The sequence below is a fragment of the Melospiza melodia genome, chromosome 5, assembly GCF_035770615.1.
Source record: "Melospiza melodia melodia isolate bMelMel2 chromosome 5, bMelMel2.pri, whole genome shotgun sequence".
Lineage (NCBI taxonomy): Eukaryota > Metazoa > Chordata > Aves > Passeriformes > Passerellidae > Melospiza > Melospiza melodia.
In genome coordinates, this window is record NC_086198.1 from 21,340,812 (window position 1) to 21,347,105 (window position 6,294).

Consider the following 6,294-nt stretch of genomic DNA (forward strand, 5'->3'; position numbering starts at 1 on the left):
GCTCCCAGCGATGGGCCATCCGCAGCTTCCCTGGGCGATGTGTGGCAGCGCCTCGCCGCCCTCACAGCAAGGAGGGTGCTTGGCCTGTTTAGCCCAGAGAACAGAGGGCTGAGAGGGCATCGCATAAAAGCCTCAAAGGCGGGTGTCAAGAGGATGGTGCCAGGCTCTTTTCGGTGGGGATGAGGAGTTAACGGCCATAAACTAAAGCACAAGAAGTTTCACCTCAACATGAGGAAGAACTTCTTTACAATGAGGGTAACAGGGAGATCCTGGACTCTCCCTCTCTGGAGACACTCCAGACCCACACGGACACGCTCCTGCTCTGGGTGACCCTGCCTGGATGATCCCCAGAGGTCCCCTCCAACCATAATTGATTCAGCGAAGAACTTCCCGTAGTTTTCATCTGCGAGGCTGTACAAGAAATTTCTCAAGCATATCTTCTTTATTATGGAGTGTGGGCTGTGGTATGTAGGTCTGTCTGTGTGGTTTATAACAATTCTTTTGCTCTATTTTTAGCCCAGGTAAAACCATCACAAATTCAATATTCAGTAAGGCAGTAAGTAAAATTAGAAAAACAGGCTGAAGAGTCAAGGTGACATTGTCACATGAAGGATGCTGATTGTCTTCCTGGAAAGAGAAAGACTAGAAACCAATGATCTGTCATAAAAATAAATGTGATTAATGCACATATTATATTTCTTCCATTTGCATGGGTTAGAGAGTGAAAAAAGGTACTACCTGCGCCTTAAGATGACTGCTTATGTTCTCTGGGTGTTGTCAAACTTAGTGTCATTGTAGAATCATAGATGGAAAAGACCTTTAAGATCATCAAGTCCAACTGTCAACATTGACCACCACCATGGTCACCACCAAACCACATCCTCAAGTGCCATATCCATGTTTTTTAAACACTTCTAGGGATGGTGACTTTACCATCTCCCTGAATAGCCTGTTCTAATGCTTTACAACCCTTTCCATGAAGAAAAGTTTTCCTAATATCCAGTCTAAACCTCCCCTGGCACAACCTGAGGCCATTTCCTCTTGTCCTGTCACTTGTTACCTGGGAGAAGAGACCAACCCCCAGGTGGCTTACAGCCTCCTTTCAGGCAGTTGTAAAGAAAAATAAGATCCTCCCTGAGCCTCCTTTTCCCCAGGCTAAGCACCGCCAGCTCCCTCAGCTGCCTCTCACCAGAGTTGCGCTCCTTCCTCTGCTCCATTGTCCTCCTCTGGACATGCACCAGCACGTGAATGTCCTTCTTGTAGTGAGGGGCTCAGAACTGGACACAGGATTTAAGATGCAGCCTCAACAGTATCACAGAGGAACAATCACTATCCTATGTACTAAAACATCTCTAACTTAATATCATCTTGCTTAAAAAAGCGAGATGCTTTTTACTGGTTCATGTCAATAAGCACTTGCTTTCAAAAAGAGCACGGGGAGATGCCTATTGAGTGGGAGAATAGCTGCAAACCCTTCAGAGCATGTATCTGCAAGATCCAGCCCTTAGTACTGGGATCTCACTCCTTGTTTAAATTTCATCTGTCTTCCCACTGCTGGCAAATTCAGACTATGATTTCAGTTAAACTTTGCAGGATGAGATTCTGTCTTTCTACTTCAGTGCCATTAACTTCAATGAAACTGCACCAATCCTTATTCTGATCTTAGTACACAAAATATTCTCCTGTTTTCCCAGCATCCAGATGGCTCCCCAAAAAGTGTGATTCAAAATCCAAACTATAATCTCAGTATTTTCTGCAACTGTCTTATTTCCTGCGGTCTTCTGTCCCCATCTTTAATAAAGAATAACAGTAATTTAAAAAATCTTTATCTCCTAGGCTTAGGCTTATCTCCTAGGCTAGAGGTTTGATGAAAATTTCTGCTTTCCCAGAAACAGAAAAGCATAGATCCTATTTTTTCAGAATAAGTATATCCATATAAATCTACTTGATGCATTATGATGGCATTAATTGGTAAAAAGTGGCTAAGTAGCCCAGCCAACTATAGAACAAGGGCAGCAGATACAGTGCATGACCCAGGTTTGCTGTGTGAAAAGCTGTTTCCCTTAGCATGGCAAATTAACCAAAGGAATTTGATGTCATGCTATTACTGAAGTGTAGTTGCAGGTGGACACCTGTGTTTCTGACAGTTCTCACCTTCATTTCTCCAGTACTGGTAATACTTGTATCATAGCTTACCACTTGTAGAAAGCATTAATTCACTGTCAGAGCAAATTAGGAATGTTTCTAGGGTGCCTGCAAAACACAAAGATTACAATAATTATTTTCTTAAACAACTGAAAGTAGCTGTGTTCTGATTCATGCAGCTCACGCTGTGACAGTTTTTATGTCCAAATTCTGAAGATAGGCAACCAACTGCCAACCAACACCATGGAATATCTTTAAAAAATATCTTTAAATATCAACACATCGTTGAGTGCTTACTTTAACCTTTTCTTAAAGGAAAATGTTACTGAATGGGCAGATCCCTCCATAATGACCCATGTGCTAGCAGGTGCTGTACTGTGAAAAATCAGTGCTGCTTTTCCAAGTAACCAACAAACCAAGCTATCAAGCAAAGCAGGACAGGTACCTTCATACATTTTAGTTGCCTCTTTGTTCCATTTAAGGAACCCTAAGGAGTTGCAGACATTGTTTGCCTGGTTAAGCAGGGTTTGCAAGTACTGTTGTCACTGACATGGTATAAAAATCCTGAAGGATACTGGCTGATCTAGTTTTGGTGTCTGTCTCCTGCTCAAATGTCTTCATCTGCTTCTTGATGAGATTTCAGTACAATTATTATTAATAATTTAGGATACTTTACTAAATATTATGATCATCTAATTCACATTCAAATGCATATCTGAATATAAATTCACAACTTAATCCTATTTTTGTCTTTCATTCTTACTGGAACAATGTCAGTATATGCTTGTGCTCATTTTGTAGTGATCAACAAGGAGGCATGTAAGGAAAAAAGAGGACTCCTGCTCTAACTAGTATATGGGGTTCCTTCTGTTATTTGGTTTCATTTATTTGCTGTATTTCTGAAGTGCAAATTAAAGGCATGCTGTTTCCCTGCTTCCTTAGAGAAGCCAAGGATGCATGTATTAATTAAACAATTTAAATGTATGTGTAATTTAAAGAACAGCAAGCCCCCAAATTGAGGAATTTGCAAACTTGTGTACTTGTTCTCTGCAGTTTTTGGAAAGAACACAGACTGCAATGGCAGATCAGCCTAGAATAACAAACCCTGAAAGATTTAGCCTAGAGTTTGCTGTTGAAATGGTTTTTAAACAGCCCTACATCATCATCCCCATATTAAAAATTATGTGGTTTCTGTGGTATTTCAATGCTTTTGTTTTCCAATTTGGCCTTGATGTTCTGATTTACAAAGTGAACTGGCTCCTGCATCCTGGAAGTCCATCCATGTCATTTCCCATTATCTGGTGGCACACTCATTCTCACTGGGGAAGTTCACTGACCTTTGCTATGACCTTACCTGAGCAGAGGTCTTTTTTCTCTGTCAGGCTTTTCACAACCCTTTCTGGCTGCCTGTCCCCCTGTGTTACAGACCAACACACACAGAGACCTGCACATGAGTCACAAATTTATAGCCCATTCATGATGCTTGATTTGTGTCCACTGCTGTCCTCCCAACTTCTCCAAAGTGATGCAGGGCTGGGAGAATGTGAGGGCAGCAAAGAGGGCACAAGGGGAGGTCAGTGATGTCTCATGGGTCACAGAGCAGCCGTGGAAAAGCAAGAGCAGCTGGCAGCTGAGACAGCTGCAGCTCAGGGACAAAATGGCCACTGAATTTGACATTACTTAATTAAGAGAGCACCTCAGCTTGGGCCCCCCCTCCTCGCTTTGCTTCTCTACATTGCAGCACTGGGGGCTGGGCAGTCCCCCTTTCCCAGTGAAGCTCTTGGTAGCTGTCTCCCGTTCAGGCTCATTGAGGACACAATTAAATGCCTCTTTGTCTAGGGAGGGCTGAAACAATGCAAAAATGCCACCCAGGAGCCAGACCACATGCAAATGTGCACTGTTGTGGCTCAGCCAGATGGTACAGTCACTTAGTGAGCTTCTCATATCAAATGCAACAGTCATGTAGGTTGTGTGTGTGTATGTGCATGCAAAAAAGAGAAATTGCAAACCCATCACAAACACCTCAAAGATGGCCACAAAAGCACGATCTTAAAAAGTGAATGAAAATCAGCCCTATAGGAAACATTACCTAGAGGAAAAGACAAACCTGTGCTCAAAGCAAAATAGTCCTCCTAAGAGCATAGCGGGAAAAAAATCATTGTAAACATCCTTTGTAAATGAACAGAATTGCATTAAATAAATACCTGTTTCCATTTTTCTTCTTTAAGGAAAAATCATGTGGGACTTAAAGTTCTGTCCAATTCTCTAAGTCAAGAGATTGCAATGTATTTTAAGCCACTCTTTTCCTCTCCATTGGTGCAGATGTAAACTAAACTACTGAAAGGCCCACTCTAGCCACAATCCAGGCTGGAGCAGCCTCACTCAAAGCCAATCCCAAGCAAGATTTAGTTGTGGTGAAAAGGAAGATCCTGCATCCTTTTGGTTTTTTTTTTTTATTTTTTTATTTGATTGTTCACTCTTGCAGAGTCTGTATTAATACAGGGAATCAAATTTGTGCTATGATGTAAGAATGGTTCTCTCTGCATTCAAGAACACTCTTCTGGTATCCAAGAATTTTAGCATTTTCCAATGTATGCATATGAAATTGGTTGTTTTATCTTGGGACAAGATCAAAGGGAAACAAGCAGCATTCCTATTTAACCAGTAAGTTGCAAGCTTTAAAGGGAGAAACTCTGCTGCTGGAAATATTTGAAAGAATCCATGAATATGTCTGGAGATGAGAAAAATTTTATTCTTTGCTATGGAAACAGAGTAAAAGTCATGGAGTGAAGTTCTGGCCCAGTGAATTCAACAGGAATGTTACTGATATCCAAAGAAATTTCACTCTGTTTGTGTCTTCAGAGGGCTATAGAAATAGATTTAATAGTAGTAAAATACAATCAGTGTTTTATTTCCACTTTAGATACCATGAATAATACTGTGTGACATTAAAAACGCTTTTTATTTTCAAGTTTCAAAATCAAACTAAGATGATCAGGTTTTCAATGACATAAAACACAATGATTCTAAAAATCAGTGAGATACAGATGTGCAGATCAATTAGAGCTCATACCGACACACCTCTGACCTGGATGCTATACTTTGCACAATGAAGATGTTGCCAGCAACTACCTAAATTCACACTGGAAACTGATAAATCCCTGAAGGATTGCTGAAGATGAGATACTCAGCATTTCTTTACTTCAGCCCCTTTTTTTCTCTACTATAACTTCAAAAGGTGGGGTTTCCTCGCTGTATCTGTGATACCTCTGCTTTCTATCTTAAATTTCCTCTTAGTTTGAAGATTATATCATTTGCAAGGCAGCCACATCACTTCTGAGCATCTTGTCTATGATGTGTGCTAGCCACTTGAAAAGATGACAGTAGCTCATAATCTCCTCATTGCTACTGTAAGTTGTTGGATAACTTCTGATGTCATCTTTAGAAGCCTTTTTTGCCTCCAAAACTCAACAAATCAAAGGAAAATATATCCCAAACCACAACAATGCTTGCTTCCCATTTGTGTGCCAATGAGGTAGGCCATGTTCTGAGCTCAGCTGTGCTATATTCATCTAGCTAATGAAACACTGTTAATGAGCATAGCTGTCTTATAGAGACCTTCATGCTGTTCTCCCTGCCTTGAATTGAGAGAAATGAAATAGCCAAATGCTCTATGACATTCAATACAATTTGGTGGTTAACACTCACTTACAGTTCTTCTCAGTAAAATGATGTTCAGGGCTGTAAAATGTAGGTCTGTACACTTTGCTCTTTGAGAATAAAAATACAAAGTTAAACACAGAAGAAGTTGAAGAAAAAATTATTAGGGAGGAAGAAGATTCTGGATGGATTATCTTTGTTTATGTTAAGAGACTTAAAGGCAGGATTAAAACAGGCAGTCAAAGAATGTGCTTGGCTGCCAAACAAGTAAAGTGAAATATAAGATCCATATGGCAGCATATTAGACAAATAAATGGGAAGATTTATGAATTACTGTTTTGCATCAAACCATCTATAAAGAATTACCAGAAATCAAATTGTACTAAATTGGTAAAATGAACTGTATACCACTGGACACAAAAAAAAAAAAAAAAAAAAAAAAAAAAAAAAAAAAAAAAAATTTAAAAAGCTTCATGTACTTTTTGAATG